This window comes from Ipomoea nil, unplaced genomic scaffold (genome assembly GCF_001879475.1).
Source record: "Ipomoea nil cultivar Tokyo-kokei standard unplaced genomic scaffold, Asagao_1.1 scaffold1237, whole genome shotgun sequence".
Classification (NCBI taxonomy): domain Eukaryota; kingdom Viridiplantae; phylum Streptophyta; class Magnoliopsida; order Solanales; family Convolvulaceae; genus Ipomoea; species Ipomoea nil.
Window position 1 is genome coordinate 222830 of NW_017617665.1, and position 21125 is coordinate 243954.

Genomic DNA, 21125 nt, shown 5'->3' on the forward strand with positions numbered 1-21125 from the left:
GTGTCGAGAGGTGGAAGAGTTGTGGTCATGACTATCTTGACAGATGTGACTGGGAGATTTATGTTAAGACCGTTTATGTTGAGTTATGATCTTCGGTTACGCTTGCCTTAACTGCCTTATCTATTGTGAACTGCTTATGACTGTTATAACAATGCTTGCGTCTGGCTTTAACTGTCGAGTCGTCCCCGGTCTTAAAGCTAGAGTTCGTAGGATATATCTTCATGCTCAAAGGGTTTTCTTTATATATCTATATATATTGCTATATGTATTGTATTTCAACGCGTTGGAGTGGGTTACCAGCATCTCTCGCTGAACAGATATATTTGGCTTTCAGGCACAGAAGATTTAGTCACTGGAGCGCGCTAGAACCTGGAATGTAAAAGTAGATAGCTTCCTCTTTGGCCTGCGTGCCACGTTTATGTATTTACTCTTCGAGGATAATAGTTAGTCAGCCTGTGCACTTGGGTTCTCTAGCCCAGGTGTGGCATAGCACCCCGTACACTTGTATTTACATCTTGGGTTTTAATAAGATTCTGCTTTTATTATAAGTTTGAAAATTTGGGGTGTTACACAGGCATTCCAAGCATTGTGATACGCAAGACATAAATGCGAGGGGGTTGGTAGAAAAGAATCCCAAACAGCCATATTCCGGGCTTTCCAAATTTCGTAGAGTATTCCACAAATTTGCTCTTTTAGAAACCCAGCAGATGTTGCTGAACTTCCTAACCAAGCCTCCACCCACTGCACAAAATCATAGCCATCAACATTAGGGATTAGAAGACGCGAAACATTCCACACACGTCTAGCATAAATACAAGTGCATAAAATATGCATAATATCCTCCTCATAATCTCCACAAGCTGGGCAAATATTAAGAATTTCTACTCTCTTCCTAACCAAGTTGGTAATAGTTGGCAAAATATTAGATAGGGCTTTCCATAGAAAAATCATCCACTTGGGAGGGACCCTAAGCTTCCAAATGTTGTTCCAAACTGCGTCCGGGGTGATGCTCAACTCCCCTTGGCATTTATAGCCATCTTTTACCGTATATTGTCATCTAATATCCCCCTTCCAAAACCAGTCATCTTTGAAATTAACACTCACATGGATTTGGAATATTAATTCAACATCCCTGGGATCAAACAATTGGGTAACTAGCTCGTGGTTCCATTTTCCTTGATCATGATCTAATAAGTCAGCTACCAAAAGCTCCGGATGCTGGGCAACATGATCAGTTAACACAAAAGGATTCTGAGGGTCAGGCAGCCACGGGTGAGACCATACCCTGGAAGTTCTACCATCTCCAATTTTACGCCTGCAGCCACTACGGATCAGGCTCTGACTCGCCATAATGCTCCTCCATACATAACTCGGATTACCACCCAAGGATGCCTCATAAATGGTAGTATCTCTATAATATCTTGCCTTAGAAATTCGGGCCATTAAGGAATCCGGTTTGGTTAAGAGCCGCCAACCCTGCTTCCCTAATAGTGCCAAATTAAATTCATGGAGCCTCTTAAAGCCCATACCACCATACTTTTTAGGAACGCACATTATATCCCAGGCCATCCAGTGTATCCCATCCACAGTGGTACTCTTCCCCACCAGTACCTATTCATCAATCTTTCCAGAGAAGCACATAATGATATAAGCAACAAAAAAATACTCATAGTATACGTAGGCATTGCTTGTGCCACGCTCTTAAGTAGTACCTCTTTACCTGCCATAGAAAGCAGCCTCTTATTCCACGAGCCAAATCTTTGCCTCAGTTTCTGTTCCACATAAGAAAAAGCAATTTTTCTGTTCCTACCAACAACTGAGGGGAGTCCCAAATATTTACCAAATCCTCCGCCTGCTCCACCCCCAGTCCCATGGCAATGGCATCCTTGTCTAACAAAGCAGTATTACGGCTGAAAGAGATGTTAGACTTATGATAATTGACAGATTGCCCGGAGAATTGCTCATATACTTCCAAACAACGTTTCACTTCCATAGTCTCCTGCATGTTAGCCTTAAAGGATAGTAAGCTGTCGTCAGCAAAGAAGAGATGAGAGATGGGCGGGGCCCCACGAGCCACCCTACAGCCATGGATCCGTCCTTTAGTCTGGGCATCCTGCAATAATAAAGACAAGCCCTCTGCACAAATGATAAAAAGATATGGTGATAAGGGATCACCCTGCCTTAGACCCCTTGTGGGAAAAATCTCCTCACTTGGCCTCCCATTGACTAGGACTCTGTACCTGACTGTCCGCACACATAACATAATTAAATCAACCCACCTTGCATCAAAACCAAGCCCCAACAACATACGCTCCACAAACCTCCATTCCATTCGGTCATAAGCTTTGGCCATATCTAACTTTAGGGCTGCCCATCCCACCTGGCCCAACTGTTTCCTTCTCAGATAGTGACCTACTTCAAATGCAATAAGAATGTTATCCGAAATAAGCCTACCTGGAAGAAAGGCACTCTGCGATTCTGAGACAATACCATCCAACAGCGGTTTCATACGATTAGCTATCATCTTAGCCATTACCTTATACACTACATTGTATAAAGCAATAGGCCTCAGATCAGTAATCAACTCAGGGGCAGCCTTTTTCGGGATTAGAACAATATTGGCATCATTCAATTCAGGGGGAAAGGAAGATTGAGATAAACAAGCAAGAACAAAATCAGTAAAGTCCTTACCAATGAGATCCCAGAAAGCCTGATAGAACCCCGGATTCATTCCATCCGGTCCTGGCGATTTATCTTTACCCATTGCAAATAGAGCATCCTTGACCTCCGCAGGCTCGAAGGGCCGTAATAGATCATCATTCTAAGCACGAGAGACACGGGGGGTTAAAGTATCTACCTGGAAAACACCCATATCTCCATTGGTCTGGAAAATCTGCTTATAATAGCCTGTCACCAGAGTGACAAGCCCATCACCCTCCTTCCATACTCCATTCCCATCATTAAGCCTCAAAATGGAGTTCTTACGTTTACGGTGCGTAGCATACTGGTGATAGAACTTTGTGTTCCGATCCGCTCCTTGCAGCCAATGCTGCTTCGCCCTTTGTTTCCAAAAGGACTCCTCTTGCAACAAGACAGTACTCAGTTGTCCATCAAGTTGCCTGAAACGCCCCAAGGAAATCGGATCCATCTGGCCTCTTAAGCTATTCATCTCCCTTTTAATCGCCTCGATCCTGGACCCATATTTATGAAAATGTTCTCCCCCCCCCCCCCCCCCCCCCCACTTCTTTAGCCCTCGGCCACACAACCTCAACCTTTCCTGGAAATCAAGCCCTTGCGTATTAGACCACTCCTCCACCACCACATCCCTACACCCTTCATCTCTCAACCACGCATTCTCAAAACGGAAACCATGCGCCCGCCTTAGCAAGCCTGATCCATATACATCCAGAAAGAGTGCCAAATGATCCGACCCCACAGTTTGAATATTATATAATCGGGCATTAACATGTAAACCCCTCCAGGCTGCATCCGCCACCGCCCTATCCAGTCTTTCCTCCACCCAATCCGGTGTCCCCTTACCCCGTTCCCAAGTGTAAGGATAACCCAACATGGGTAAAGTAGACAAACCACAATCCTCCAACGCATCCCCGAATCCCTCCAGCCACCGTTCGGGATGCGGGCGTCTCCCCCTCTTCTCTGCTTGTGTCAGCAATTCATTGAAATCCCCCAAAACCACCCAAGGTAGACCAGATTCGTCCTTGAGTGACTTTAAGAAATCCCAAGCCTCCCTTCTTCTTGAACTCTAAGCAAAACCATAATAGCAAGTCAATCGCCAATGATGCCTGTTTGGAAGAGACACCACCAGATCGATATGATTATGAGAATACTTTATCAAACGAGCACTATTATTCTTCGCCCAGAGAAATCCCATGCCACCCTTCCGTCTCACACTATCCACCCCAAAACCACCCTCAAATCCAAGTTTTACACGGAGCCTCTCAACATGACTCTTATCTACCATCGTTTCCATGAGATACACAAATCTAGGCTTCTTCTTGGACACCAGGTCCATAATCTCTCGAACTGTCTGTGGATTGCAGGAATTTGTTTTTATATATAGTATAGATGTATAGATAGATATATAGATTACAATAGGAATTATATTACAGTATTTTATAATATTAGAATAGAATTTTAACCCAGAATTTTTGTACGAATAGGAAAGTAGAAATCAATATATTTTATTAGGAAGAGAGATTTTTTAGGAATTGGGCAGGAAGTTAAAATTGCAGGATTTTGTTTTTATATATAGTATAGATTATGTGTGAATTCCTATGATAAAATTATGAACATAAATATATTTACAATTAAAATAATATTTAAGGCAGGTGATTACTACAAATCTTAAACTATATTAAAAATTTAGTACATAGTATTTAATATTACAAATTTTTAAGAACTTAGTAAACTACAATAGTAATTGAATTACAATTTTAGAGTCACCACGGATCAAAATTTTTAGACCTTTGAGATTTCTAACTCTAGATGTAGCAACATACAATTGACATTTAAAGACCAACCAATTATTTATAAATATAAATGACTATTAATCATCATCACCATTTAAAAAAATAATTATAACAATAATTGCTCACCAAACCATATGGCTATATTATAGTTAAGATTAATTCTTGAATTCTTGAATTTCTTAATTAGAATAATCATAATTGTAATTATAATTAATTAATTAATTGTATGAATCTTTTTATTTTTTTGAATTTAATTTATTAATTAATTGCATGATTTTATTTTATTTTAAATTTATTTGCTAGACAGTATTGTTGTAAAAGAAGTCTCTCCACGGCTCATGATTCATTAAATCCATAATTATATTCTAAAACATTATATATATATATTCAAGCTTCTTTTTTTTTTTTTTTAGAATGCTAATTGATTCACTGATAATTGAAGGTAAATAGCAGTACGGTATAAATTTAAATGATTTAATCTAAGAGATTGTAAATATGGTGACTGCATTAGTGCTTTCAGAAAGACGGCCTGCTTTACCAATTCGCCAGGAAGAACCAATCTCACGCCGGTCTGGATCTCGCGGGAAGTGATGGTCGGCTTCTTGTTGTAGCGGGCCAAGCGAGTCGCCTCTTGGGCGAGCTACTAGAAGATATCGTTGATGAAGCTGTTCATGATGCCCATGGCCTTGCTAGAGATCCCGATGTTAGGATGGACTTGCTTTATTCGCACCTTGAAGATGTAGATCTTGTACATCTCTGATGACTTCTTCACCCTCTTTTTCTTTTATCTCCGGGCACCTCGGCTCCACCCTCCTTGGGGAGTTTCTTCTCGGCCTTGGGCTTCTTCTCCGCCCGAGCTTTCTATGCCGGAGCCTTCTTTGCCGCCACCTTCTACTCTGCCTTCGATGTCATCTGCGCTACAGAGAAAACACACATTAGTTTTAGCACAATTTAGTTTTTTATGGGGAAGAAGAATATATAGCACAAATTGCAATAATTATTCAAGTAAAATTATATATGATTATTTTAGTAAAAATAATTTATTAGGCAATAAATTTAATAAAAATATATATGGTAAGTCAATAAAAGCAATAATTTTGACTAAAGTAATTATGAGTCTGATTTTACAAAAATGTTCTTAAATTTTGAGCGAGAAAATGGTAGAAGGAGGATTTTACTTTTAATTATATATATATATATATATATATATATATATATATATATATATATATATATATATATATATATATATATATATATATATATATATAGAATCGCACTCAGGTGCGAACGCTTCGCCCAGGCGCGAAATAGGAATGAATTCTGTTCGTCCACGTGTCTAGATCTAATGGATGAGAAACACTGATTTTTTTTAAAAAACACGGTGGCATTTTCGTAAATAATTGAACATCGAAGTGCAAGTAAAATGTATTACGAGTGCATGTAAAATGTATTACATGTGCAAGTAAAAATTTACACTGAGCATCAATACTTAGTTGCACCTATAGTTCTAAGTAGTTGCACCTATAGTTCTAAGTAGTTGCACACATAGTTATAAGTAGTTGCACCTAGGTGTATGAATGTTTGCGAGTGGTTTTCAGGGGTATTACTACCCGCTGAACTCAGACCAATGAATGTTAACTAGGCAAAATTACATGCACTTATAGGTGAAAGTAGGTGCACCTATAGTTATAAGTAGTTGCACCTATAGTTATAAATAGTTGCACATATAGTTATAAGCACACCCAGGTGCATGAATGTTTGCGGAAAGTGAATGCTAACAAGACAAAATTACATGCACTTATAGGTGAAAGTAGATGCACTTGTAAATGATTTTACTTGCACCTAGATGTTCAATTATTTACGAAAATGCCACCGCATTTTTTTTTTTTAATTTATTAGATCTGGACACGTGTCGCGCGCTGATTCGTTCGCATTTCCTTCCTGGCCACTTATTCGCACCTGAGTGCGTCCCTATATATATATATATATATATATATATATATATATATATATATATATATATATATATATATATATATATATATATTAAAAAAAAAAAAAAAAAAAAAAAAAAAAAAAAAAAAACTGGCTGGCTTCTCCTTGACGGAGAAGCGATGGCCTGCTTCTCCTCCAGTTGGACTTTCTCTTCTCTTGGATTTTCTGATAACAAAATAAATGCCTTTCTACTGATTATTTTCTCCTCTTTTCTTTTGACTTGATTTGGAACCGGTTAACAGGAGGGAGAATGAGATCCACTCCTCTCTATTTCGTTTCTTTAATCCTAAATTGTTCAAAACTCTATGTTTTTTGGTTAATATTTAATATTTTAGTATTAACTATTAAAATATTAAATAGTTTATAATTATCAAGTTTTAATTTTTTTTTTTAAATAAACAATATTTTTAAATATAAAAAATACACAGGCCCTTAGGCGCCGATTAATCGCCGCTTAGGCGCTCTTGAGCGCCAATTGTTATACCGTGCACTAGGGCGCGCATAGTACTGTGCGCCCCGCGCCTTCCAAAACGACGTCGTTTTGTTAAGTTGTTAAAAAAAATCCCCTGTTTCGAATGCACATCAACTCATAACAGAATACACATAATCTAACATAATACATAATATACATAAACTCATAACAATACACATAAACTTTTAACCGAATACACATAATGAATTTGGTTAACATAATACACATTAACTGTTAACTGAATACACATAAACTCATAACACAATACACATAAAATTTTAATTAAATATACATAATGAGATTTGGTCTGTTCAAATAGACGGAGTGACATCAGCATGAAACACGCACGTTTTGTGTTTGAGCGCATATAGTGATGCATGATACAAATTGCCCCGAGCGCCTTTTCAACCATGCATGTGGATGTGCATGTGCTTCTAAGTTCTAACTAGAAAACAAAGAAAGAGTAATATATTAATTAGCTATTTAGTCTCCACATGTGCATGAGTGAGATAATTTGCAATTGCGCAAACTTCTACAGTTCTACCTACCTTCTTAAATACTCTAATAAAACAATCAGACTTAAGAGAGAGAGAGAAACATACAGATCGAGATGGCTTGTATTGCATTGACTTCTCTCATGGCTACCATATAGCTTCAATTAATATTTTTGCATCCCAACCCCAGAGTGTCTCTTCATCATGATGAAAAGCCATTCAAATCTCTGCTTCAGAAGCTTTCTTATATGGACGACTTTGTGAAGAAGGAATACAACAACGCTGTTAGGTGGTTTGATTTATCATTTGAAGATGAAATTATCAACGAACTTTTTTTAAATAGTTATTATTATTATTATTTCATACTTTTTAATATTAATTATAAACCAAGTTTGGGTTGACATTTGCACATCTACCAATTGATTCAGACATTTTTTTTAGAGAAGAGAACAATTCAAACATGTCGTGATGGGTGATAATAATGTGTCGTCATAGATATAATATGATATTTAATAATTAATTTAGTATAACAACAAAATTAAATATTATTGTATATTTATAAAACCACTTGCATTAACATAAAATCATAAATATAAATACATTATGAGTGTAAATAATTTGTTGTGTTTTTTTTTTTTTTTTGAAATTTTAATAATAAGTAGGCCTTATTATAGGGGGAAAGAGTCAAGAAATGCAGTATAAATACAAAGAGTGAGATGGCTTGCGTTGCGAATTCATTATTACATTCTAATCTTACTTCTAAAAAACAATACAAAGAGAGAGAGTAAAAAATGGCTTATGTTGCATTGACTTCTCTGATGGGTACCATTGAGCTTGAATTTTTGCATCCCAACCACAGAGTTGAAAATCATACATATATACATACATAGGATAAATGAAAATCATTTTTCAAATGAGAACTGTGGACTGATCCAGACCATTCGTTTTGTGTTTTTGATGGCTGTGATTTGCAACTGCACATGTGAATATGTGATGCGAATTATTTTTTCTTAAGGGGATAGTAGGGTCATTTTGTTTAGTTTTATAACTGCATGTTGTGGTATACGTTGTTGCATGCATTATTAGGAGAATTTTCCTGTTTTATAGCTCTTTTGATGCTACGAAACTGGTGCTGCTATTTCGTTATCGCTAATCGTTTGCTGCTATTTCCTCGTCACTATTCGATTGTGTGTCCATAGAGAGTGATGCGTCTTTTTTTTTTCTTTTTTTTTTATTTGTTATATATATATATATATATATATATAATGCTTGTATTTGGATGTCGGTGCATTTTTTTGCATTCTGGGTGATACGGTTGTGCATTATGTTGTGTTGATTGTGCAACCCGTTATTATGTATTGTTCAACGAATTTTATTTGTTTCCCATTATTGTTGGTTGTATAACATATTTCATTTCATTTTGTGCCGTCCCTATAAATAAATAAATACGTATATATGCAACTTCACTTTGCAATTTTGAAGATTATACTATATATATATATGCACTTTGTAACTACTAAATGTGCATTCCTCGATAGTTTTTTAGAAAGCAAGTACTAATTTTGGTCCCACGAGTATTTGCAAAATGACAGTTTTGATCCACATGTTTAATTTCTACCAATTTTCATTCTCGACTATTGTTTTATTACAAATTTTCATCCAAGATTATTCTTTTAGTGCAAAAATTCATTATGCTGGTCACCCCTTCGTTTAAGACATGCCGAAATATGAAATTATTAAGGGTATCTTTGTCATTTTCAAATTAAGATCCCAATTTGGACGTGAATAAAGGAATTTATGCCCTAAGATTGATCCCAATTCGCAATTCTCCTCCTCAAATTAAGGTATGTATGATGAGGAAGAGAACTACGAATCGGGATCGAACTTAGGACTTAAATCTCTTTATTCATGCTCAAATTGGGATCTTAAGTTGAAAAGAACGAAAATACCCTTAAAAGTTTTAGATTTTGGCATGTCTTAAACGGAGGGGTTACCAGATGGCCAGAGAGATATAGAGCCGGAGATCCAAAGAGCATACAATGTGATTGGTAGCTCCTGAATCAAGGATCCATGTTGACGAACATAAAGCAAATGAATTAACAAGTGTTATAGGAGACTTGCCTTCCTCAATTGAAGAGCTCTCATCGAACTTAGGTGTCAAAGACACTGCAGCTGTTGTGTTGGAAGCACCAGCTTGTTGGCTTGGCTGGAGGATAGATAATATCTTCTGAAGCTGCTCAGAGGTTGCTCCCAGATTCTCAGTATCATTCGTCACTGCTCATTCATATTAGATTGTTGCTTGCCTTTGGATTTGAATCCTTGAATCCAACCGGGAGGATACCCGTGTTTCTTATAACACTTATCCACGGTGTGACCTGACATCCCACAATATATATATATATATATATATATATATATATATATATATATATATATATATATATATATATATATATATATATATATATATATGTACATTTTGCCTTCATCATGTTGTTTCGTTTTCCATTATGGTTATTGAAAGCTGCTACAATTTCATCATTATTATTCCCAGTGGCAGTGTTCTGTACAGCATTAGAGTGAACCACATCCAGACTTCCTAGATTCAGGTTATTGAGGCTGATATGCCTTTCTAATTTCTCAGCCATCACAAAAATTTTGTAGACCTTAAGAAGAGGATCTAACACGAGTACATTCGACTTCAAGCTACTGTAGTCTTCATTCAGTCCCTTTAAGAAACGTATTACCTGATCCGTTTCCCTTTCTTTTCTGATTTCATCAACAAGGCCACATGCGCATCGAGGATTGCATTTACAGATGGGGAGAGGTTTGAGAGTGTTCATTTGTTCCCACAGAGTGCGACTTTTGGTGTAATATTCATTGATTGAAAGAGAGCCTTGCTTCAGTCCATAGATCTTATCTTGCGGAAGAGAGATTCACTGTGCATCTTACTGGGAGAATCGTCTCTTGAGATCATCCCAAATGTCCTTGGCTTTGTCTATGTGCATCATGGACTGAGCTATGGACGGATCTACAGACTTGAACAGCCAGGAGCACACAATAAGGTTGCACCGTCTCAATATATTATATTGCGGCTGATCTCTGCTTGGCGGTGCGATACTCCCGTCTATCAGGCTCCATTTATTTTTTACCTCAAGAGCTATGCGCATAGATATACACCAGGTATTATAATTCGAACTTCCAGTTAACAGAGGACTCACCAAGATTGTGCAGTGATTATCATTGACTCCAATGAACAGAGGATTCTCCTCTGAGTCTCGATTTCTTTGCCGCTGAAGGTTCCGCTGTGGAGTTCCTTCCGGTGTTCCTTGGATCGGAGTCTGATTGATCGGAGTGACTGGAGTTTGGTTGATCGGAGTGCCGCTCTGCATTCCTTGACTGGTGTTGCCGGCGCCTGAAGCGACAACTGCTTAGGAGCGATAGAGCTCTAATACCATGTCAGATGAGTGCTATCTGCACGATGGAAGAAAAAGAAGCTGGAACTGATATCATTGAGTGAAAGAAATGTTTGTTACAACTTCAGGAAGAAGAAGACTTCGAACTTATATACAAGGAGGGAAAGTGAGACGGTTATAACAAACTTCTAAACAAGCTGATTTACAATAGTGCCCCTGTGCTTATTGACTTGTTGACCGTCTTCTTTAGTAGCTTCTGATACTTTGAGCACAAATTCTCTCCTCTAGCTAAAGTACTTGAGAAACATTGCAGAAGCCTTTTCAACATCCATCTCTGGTAAAAGTATCTACGATGTCCATGTACTATAGTGTTTTGTTCAATTTAGTCCTTATACATTTATTTTGTTCAATTTAGTCTCTGTACTTTCAAAGTGGTGCAATTAAAGACAATAGTTAATGGTGTTAATATTTCCGTTAACTTAGGTTACGTGGCGCTGATGATATTTATATTCCTACTCATATATTCTTTATAAATATTTAAAATTAATTATTTTTACCACCAATAAATAATTACAATCATGCTCCTAATAAGATTTGGACAATTGTCCTTAATTTTACCACTTTTTAAAGTAGATAGACTAAATTGAATAGAATAAAATTATAAGGACTAAATTGAATAAAACACTATAGTACATATTCCTAAATACTTCCGCATCCTTTAGCGGAAGGATCTTCCTTCCCGGCGCAATTTCCGCGACTGCTTGCGCCTGCTCTCCACGTCCGAAGCTTCCGAGTCATGGTCGCTGTAGGGATTATATTCACTCACATGCACCGCATGTGATGTACATGTGCTTCTAAATAGTAAGCAAAGAAAGAGTAATATATTAATTAATTAGCTAGTCTCAACTTCATATATAAAAATATATAATTGATGGGTTAAGACATAATACATGTACAAGAGTGAGATCGTTTTAGAATAAATTTATAATTGAAGAGTTTTATATATCACTTAGCACTCTATATACGATAATGTTTGATTTGTTAGAGGTAAATAAATTTACAACTTAAGAATTTTATAAATCAATTAACACCTGATCTACAACAATGTTTGATATGTGCGATGTAAATACTTTATAATTTAAGAGTATTATAAATTATGCATGTGTACATGGAACGAAACCCGTCTACGGCGTCTAGGGATATGATGGAGATGCGTGCAATGCTAGCTCCCATCCATGTGCTAATTAAGTGAATTCAATCTTTGGCTGTTTTTAACCGATAATATATTTACTTTAATTTCCTCAAAATCATGTATCAGTCTCTTCTAGCTCAATAGTTATGCTGTGCAACCGAATGCACCATGCGCATGGTGCATACGATGCAAAACGACGTCGTTTTGACTAAAAACGCGCATCCCACTTTAAAAAAAAAAATCATGTTCGATTCTCGACAATAGCATTATTGTAGATATATAGTTATGAATTTGTGGATATATAGTTATGAATTTATGGATATTTAGTTCATTCATTGTGGATATTTAGTTCATTCGTTGTAGATATTTACTTCATTCATTCACTGTGGATATATAGTTATGAATTTCTGGTTATAGTTATGAATTTATGGATATTTAGTTCATTCATTGTAGATATTTACTTCATTCATTCACTGTGTATATTTAGTTTATTCATTGTGGATTTTTACTTCATTCATTCACTGTAGATATATAGTTATGAATTTGTGGATATATAGTTATGAATTTATGGATATATAAAAATGCTATTGCCGGGAATCGAACCTGATTTCTTCTTTAAGTGGGACGCGTGTTTTTTAACCAAAACGACGTCGTTTTGCATCGAATGCACCATGCGCATGGTGCATTCGGTTGCACAGCATAATTTGCGCTTCTAGCTATTTAGGCCGTCGTTATATCATAGACCGCGGTGCATGTGCACCGCGGTAAAAAACGGCGTCGTTTCTTTAAGTAAAGAAATGGCTCGCCCTTATAGTTAACGGAGTGCGCTTGTTTGGTGTATTAAACACCAACCGACACTACAGTATATCTAAACCGACACTACAGTTATATCAAAATGATACTGTTGGTCCCGATAGTGTAGTGAGAGTCTAGAGGGGGGGGGGGGGGGGGCGGGGGGGGGGGTTAATAGACTCTTTTCATGTTTTACCCCAAAAATCACCTTTCGGTGTTTTGGCGCAGCGAATATGTCAGATTCGATAATTTGCTTTGCACGAGTTTACGTTGAAAAGAGAACTTTCGGTAATGATGATGATGACAATATGATGCAGAAATGAAATGCGTAAGTAAAGAGATAAAGAGACAGGGGATTTTATAGTGGTTCGGCAAACGTTGCCTACTCCACTCTTCTTTCACAACTTATGGAAGGATTGCACTATCACTCGTTAGCACAATTACACAAAGACTTCCTTGATCACTAAGCCGGACAGCCTTCGTAGGTCTTTCAACTCCTCGAGTTTACTCCGCCTCTATCAACTTCTTCTTCAGAGTTGAGGTTGGTAGAAAATGATTTCTGATTTCTCCAACTTGATGAAGTCTTGATTGTGTGAGATGATTTCTTCGTACAAATGGCAAGACTTCCTTAAGGTGTAAGATGATGATCAATGAACTTCTTCAAATATCTTAGCACCTTAACATTGGTTCACAAAAGCTTGAGAGAACTGAGAGTGTTTAAGAGTTTTTGCAAGTATATAGATCGAATGAAAGTTGAACCAGCACCTTCTTAGTTGATGAAGGTGGGTTTATATAGGTGATGAAAATTCATCTGTTGGAGGGAGATGAAATTTTCGAACCTTTTAACCAGTGGATAAGGACCGGGGAGCTTCATGCATTAAATGCTCCATTAATGAGATTGTACCATGTAGCCGTTGAAGGTATGGAGAGCATTAGAGGTTTTGTCCTTTAGCTCCAAGAGATGGTACATCTTCATTTAATGCTCCTTGGTAAACGTGTCCCACAAGTTGAGGTCCTTATATTCCTAGGATGTTGTCAAATCAGACATACAAAACATTCTTCTTGTTGTTGAAGAGAAAGAGTGCTTGGTGAGAATCGTCTTTAATAAATCTGTCCTTTCGAAGTAGTTGACAACTCCTGATTAATTCTCGTTGCTGTTTATCATGCCTTGTGTCTTCTTTCGTCTTGGAGACCCTATCATCTAGACATAACTCATTTTCGTGTGTTTGTCTAGCTTAACACGAATTACAGGAGAGTTATGGCAACTCTCGTCTAGGACGAAAGTAGCAATCGAAAAAGTAAATAGTTAGGGGTCTACTTTCTACATTACATTGGTATCATCAAAATCCTAATACAAGGTTCCTAACAGATACTGTAATTATAGTGAAATGAAACTGCAGTGTATATAAAATGAAACTGAATAACATTTCACATATTTGAGTGTATTTTGTACAATGAAGCTGTAATTATATCAAAATGATCATGTAGTTGTGTTTTAATGAAACTATAGTGTATATAAAATAAAATTAAATAACATTTTCACATATTTGAGTCTATAAATATCGAATGAAACTATAGTTATATCGAAATGAAACTGTAGTTGTGTTGAACTGAAACTGCAGTGTGTACAAAATGACACTGAAGAACAGGGTTACTTTTTGCAAAAGGGTGCGAAACGGCGGAAAACAAACACGGTTTATTTTCATTTAAAAAAAAAAAAGACGCGCGGTGCATGATATAATTTGCCCAATTTAGGGCTCAAAATAAGTGTTCAATTTCTTTGTAAGTTATTGGGCAACTAGAGGGATGTTTGCTTTTGCATTTTGGTTAACAAGTGGATTAAAATATCGATAAATTTATATGGACAAAAATTTTCCAATATCTACAATTTCTATTTTATATACACTTATTAAGTTTTTATCTGCAATGCAATGAACTAAGGTTGTGTTTGATGGGAGATGCTTGCACTCGCTCTACTATCGAATTTTATATCCATTATTATTATTATTATGTTTATTGGACATTTTTGTATTGTGTATAGCATGTGCATGTGCATGTGCATGTGCGTGCTTCTAACTAATAAACAAATAATGAGTAATATATTACTCTAAAACAAGCAGATCTATCAGACTTAAGAGAGAAATTCGATCCAGAGAGAAACATACAGAGAGAGAGAGAGTCAAGAAATGCAGTATAAATAAGCAAAGCCAAAAGTTGCGAATGCATTATTACATTCTAATCTTACTTCTAAAAAAAATACAAAGAGAGAGAGAGTAAAAAATGGCTTGTGTTGCATTGACTTCTCTGATGGGTACCATTGAGCTTGAATTTTTGCATCCCAACCACAGAGTTTCTCTTTGTGTTGATGATGAAAAGCTATTGAAATCTGTGTTTGAGAAGCTTTCTTCTATGGAAGCCTTTCTGAAGGAAGAATACAACAACGCTGTGAGTAGTGGTGCTCCAATCCGACGACATCTGCTAAACAAAATCAGAGACTTTGCACTCAAAGCTGAAGATGCCATCGAAATAAAACTCACAAACATCCTTCAACAAAAAGCTGATGAAGGGGAACTCCATCTCCATCGAAGCTTGCAAGAAGTAGCAAAGCAGGCAGAAGAGTTGCTGAAGGTTATCAACAATGATTCCCTTCCGTTGATTGGTTGGTCAGAAGCTGCAGCTTCTTCGCATCCTCACAACATTATTGCATCGTCGGGTGGATCCTTGCAATGCTCTCAACAGTTTGAGGAGGAAGAGGATATATTAATGGTTTGTTGTGGCCATTACTTTATAGTGACAATGAATCGTCTCCTTGATAGGTTTTGTCCAAAACGAGCAGTACTCACAATTGTTGGAGTCCCAGGCATTGGAAAGACTACTCTTTGTAAAAAACTGTATACACACAAAGAGGTTGTATCACATTTCGACATTCAAGCTTGGATTACTATTCTGCCAAGATACAATGGGAATGTCCAACAATTACTGTGCCACCTTCTTCAATCAATGAGCCCAACCCTCAATGAAGAAATTGACATGCTGCAGGGAAGCACTGTTACCCAATTAAAAGAGCAACTGCACAGACACTTGAAATACAAAAGATATTTCATTGTCTTGGATGATGTCCCTAACACTCTGCTTTGGGATGATATCCACCAATGTTTTCCCGATGACTCAAATGGAAGTCGGATATTGCTAACCGCTCTTTTCACTGATGTGGCTAAGTACACCACCACCGGATATCAGACTATCATGACCCTGCCTTACCTAAGAGACAATGAGAGTTGGGATCTATTTTCAAGCAGATTTTCTCTTAAAAAGTATATGAAACCTAAATTTGAAGAAATTGCAAAGCATCTTGTTGAGGAATGCCGAGGATTGCCGCGCGCAATTGTTACAGTTGCAGACCGTCTATCTAAATGCAACTGCACATTGAAGGAATGGAAGAAAATCGAGAAAGAATTACTGTCATTGGGAATTCTGCATAGAGATACACAACACTCAAGTAAGCTTAACAACATTTACAATCGTTTGCCACAACATTTAAAACTTTGTTTTTTATATTTTGTGGTCTTTCCAAAACACAGTCAAATTAATGTGAAAAGACTTATTAAGTTATGGATTGTTGAGGGATTTGTGAAGCCACTGAGGTGTCTACCTTTAGAAGATATAGGTTACATGTATTTAAGGGCTCTTAGAAGTAGAAAACTAGTCATAACAGCCCATGAGTACGATTTCAGACCAAAGACTTGTGAGATACATATTGACATGCATAGCTTTTGCGTACGAGAAGCTCAAAAACAAGGCCTTTTATGTGCAGCAAATAGTCAACAATGTATTGGATGGTCATTAGACATACTCGCAAATTCATGTCGTTGGTTAAGTTTACGCTCACATAGTTTGGACTTTCATGTGTTGTTTAGTTCAAATATCCCTCGCTCCCTTTTCATCTTTCGGGGAGATTTTGAAAGGTTTATATCTCTCAAACATTTAAGAATTTTAGATTTGAGTGAATCTCTAATACTCAAACGAGTGCCATTATTACCCTTAAGGAATTTAATTTTTTAAAGATATCTTTCCATACCACAGTGGTTTGAGAGTTTTGATGATGTAGTATCAAGTAATTCAAATTTGCAAACACTTATTGTTCCTGGCATTGAAGAATCAACATTTGGAGCACGTACTCTTCATGTATTGCCATCCAAAATTTGGGAGTCGCGACATTTAAGGCATCTCAAACTTGGGGATATGTATATGATAGATCCTCCAAACATGGTTAAGGAGCATTTGCAAACATTAGTTTGTACAATGCCAATTCATTTCAGGAAAAAAGAAGTGTATTATTGCAAGTTTCCAAGCATAAGAAAACTGGAAGTTGTGTATAAAGACATCTTAGTGCCTGGTTGCAGCGGTGGGCGATGTTGCAGAAATCCTATCATCATTCTAGAGAATTTTGAGGATTTATTGAGGTTGGAGACTCTAAAGGTTGTGGTTCCAGTTGGGAGTATAACCCTTTTAGAGTGGGTTGGTTTTCCTGCAAGATTGAAGAAGTTGAGGTTGAGTGGGACTAATTTTCCAGTGAAGGTTTTAACGGTAATTGGGCAGTTACCGAAGCTTAAGGCGCTGAAACTAGAGAATGCTTTCTATGGCAGAGTGTGGGAACTGGTTGAAGGAGGATTCCCTGAATTATATGATTTGGAGGTTGAAGCTAGAAGTCTTGAGCGATGGGTGGGGAATACTAGTAATCATTTTCCAAAGCTCAAGAAGATATTCTTAAAACGTTGTTATTCTTTAAAAAAGTTCCCTCCCGTAAGTGTAATAAATAACCCGTTGCGGTCAATCTTCCTAAAGCAATGTCCTCCTTCTGTTGCCACTTCTGCCAAGAGGTATCAAGAAGGCATGTGGCACAGGACAAGTTGGGTATGTAACCTTACTGTTGACGGCAAGTATTTTCGAGTATGTTCCGTCTGTTTCTCTTTCATTCTTTTGTTTATTTTCATTGCAAAATCTGTTTAATATTTCCTTTTCTCACTTGGTTTCATGTTCTTCGTTCCGTTTTTCTCACCTGGTTTCATGTTTAATAGCTGAAGTATTTTGACACAAAAGAATAAGAAAAAGAAGAAGAAGAAGAAGAAGAAGAAGAAGAAAAAGAAGAAGAAGGAGAAGAGGAAGACGACCAGGCCAGTCCTAATTTAATATACACACTTGTTTGCATGTTTAGTATTCATATTTGGCATGCATGCTCATTATATATATATAGGGAGGGGTTCCCATACAAAGCATAGCTCTTGTAAAAAATATGTTGATATTGCAGCTTGTTGGGGAGGCAAAAGCGAGTGATCTCTGTGGCGAGATTGGGGTTCTTTGTTATAGGCCTCAGCTATTTACAGTCCGTACAAAGTGATTGAGTCAGCTTCTGCATATGAACCGTACTGCATTTCTGAATATTATTCAGGCTAAAGTTCGCAGTCCGTTTGTTTTTTCTTTGATAAAATGTAGGATATAATCTTAAAACCAAATGATCCTATGTTGTAAGCTGTTTCATTTGCTTTTGATCTGAGCAGCATCAGAAGGACATTAGGGATCCAATTATCGAAGAAGTTCTCTTAGAGATCAGACAGAGAACATGTTAGCCCGTGGAAGAATGGACCTTCATCCTCTTACCCTCTGCTTCGCGACGCTCAGAGGACACGATCTGCTATTGCATCACTTGTTGACGCGTGGCCTCGATCCAAATGAATCCGACAACAACAGGAGAACAGCTCTTGTGAGTTAACTCAACTCAATATGTGAATTGCTTTTCTTTAAAACACATTGCTTTTTATCCTCAGCATATAGTAGCAGCTAAAGGATATGAAAACTGTGTTTTCTTCTTCAGGACTTTGGAGTTGATCCCAACAGTAGAGGTATGTATTTAACTTCCTTTGCTTATGTTATAATCTAAGATTGAGATAAAAGCTTGCTTGGACGTCACTAATACCACGAGTAGACAACGGGTGAACACAAAGTGGACCGAACAGACTCTGATACCAGGATATAATGCATATGGGCCAAAACCTCACTACACGACTAAATCCAATCAATTACTAGTCTAACTCATAACCTTATAAACCTATATATGTTCTTTCTTATATTCTCAATGTGAAACTCTTAAGAGCTTAAAATGTGTTTATTCTTCACTTTAAACCATTTTTGTTTCTTCTTTCAACACCTGCAGATTCTTAAGGGAGTGTGCCATTGTGGGAGGCCATCTTAGGCAAACATGAATCAGTGTCCAGGCTATTGGTAGACAACGGCGCTAAATTATCCTCGGGCGATGTAGGTCAGTTCACGTGCACTACATCCGAGCAGAACAACCTGGAACTACTCAGAGAGATTCTTCATCGTGGTGGGGATGTAATGCTCCCCAGAAGCAATGGTTCGACAGCCCTCCATATCACTGTATGTGAAGGCAACATCGAGATAGTCAAGTACTTGTTGGCCCAGGGGGCTGATGTCTACAAAGCAGATAGCTATGGGTGGACTCCAAGGTACCTAACTAAGCAGCAAGGCCATGAAGAAATCGCAACACTGTTTGAATCCCATAAAGAGGCCAAGCCTCAACCCCATGCAACAGTTCCTGAAGACCGGCCTGGGGTTCGCTTTCTTGGGAGGTTCAAAAGCGAGCCAACAATCCTCCCGGCCTCACACTCGTCCCCTTTTCCAACAACAGACGGATCATGGGGGCGATCCTGCGCCTAGGGACTAACAACTTCCACAGCTCATTGTTTGGAATAATGTCAGCTGCTCAAAACGCAGCCAGCGCTTTATTCTGTGAAAGAGGATGCACCTGCTGCCACTAATATAATCAAACTTATGCTGCAAGAGTGACGGTTAGTTGCCCCAAGAGAGGAGATGTCGCGGGGAAGGTTATATTGCTCCCTAAAACCTTCCATGAGCTGCTCCAGATTGGTGTTAAGATATGCATTACTACACGGAAGGCCTTTAACGTCGACTATTTAGGGCTTTTAAGGTCGGCTAAAAAGCGATGTTGTTCTGGACGATGTTGTATAGTAAACATGCGACGTCGGCTAAATTATAACCGACCTTGTATATTTTATTTTAAAAAAATAACTATAGACGTCGGTTATTACTTAATAACCGACGTCGTAGACTTATTAAAAAAAATAAAAAAATATATAGTTTTATTATTGATGCTCGGCAAAAATTCCACTCTTCAGCCTTGAATCAGCTCGTTTAACATGTCCATTATTGCAATAGTAAGTCTTTGTGTACATCATATATATATATATCCAACCTCTGCATTCCAGAAAGAAGTTAGAGAATTTATAAAAATAAATTTGACGTAATATGCTAGTTTGGGGACTGGACACATACTATTCAAAGTTTGCAGGAATATCTATCTCTGTTTCAGAACCATTTACAAAGTCAACTAGTGTTTCCTTCAGATCAGATTATTAAACTGAGTAATTGTTGTGTAAAGCCAGAAAGACCATCATTACACTGTGACCATGTCATCGAAACAGTTTATTTTGATTTTTGGAGTTCTTGAACAACATATTATAGTACATGAATGTAATACCTGAACATCAATGTGGCCTGGAAATCGGACAATAACATCAGGGAATCTTGTTACCAAGATCCTTGCCATCTCCAGTCAAATTCTGCACACAAGTGTCACAAGATATTCCCTTCTTTAGTCAGTAAGTAGAAAAAAGAGAAAGGAAAAAAAAAATTACAAATTTTCACAAATACATCTGATAATAAAAACAATTTGTGGGGGATGGGGATTGGTAAATATAGTTACAGAGCAGTTATCTTTTGCAAGGGAAATGAAATAAAAATTCCTTTCACAAATACCTCATTATGACAATCTGAATGATCTTGAGTTCCTAGAGTTGCAGTTTTCAAAGGATCTCCAGGAGTTCCCTACATGCTCTTGCTTAAAGCACATGTATATACTTGAATGCCCTTGCAGAAACCCAAATAAAAGCTTCTATTTGAAAGTGCATAAGTGAAAACCTTCAAAGAGATCATCAAAACCCAAACCCAGACCCTAACCCTACCCAAAGTCTGGGAAAATTACCAAATGTTGACTTCAAATTAATTGTCAAAAGTTGGGTGCAAAAACTGTTTCCCGATTCTAGAAGATGTCATGATCTATAGTCCAAATGTGATTAGGATTAATAACCTATTCACACACAAACTAAGGTTCTTGATCCTAAAGTCACCACTCTCAATCACAAGGCTCAAGCTTTCAAGATCTAATTGTGAGAC

The 21125-nt window shown here is 37.4% G+C and overlaps 1 long non-coding RNA gene and 1 pseudogene across 1 annotated transcript; one reads left to right on the forward strand and one right to left on the reverse strand.

Moving 5' to 3' along the window:
* Positions 1-3989: 3989 nt before the first annotated feature.
* On the forward strand, positions 3990-20088 carry LOC109183931 (annotated as a pseudogene).
* A 40-nt stretch (positions 20089-20128) lies between these two features.
* Positions 20129-20806, reverse strand: LOC109183976. The gene is made up of 3 exons (XR_002054669.1): positions 20709-20806; positions 20431-20512; positions 20129-20290 (listed from the first exon to the last, which is right to left on the reverse strand). It is a non-coding gene; the product is annotated as an uncharacterized LOC109183976 (long non-coding RNA).
* Positions 20807-21125: the final 319 nt, after the last annotated feature.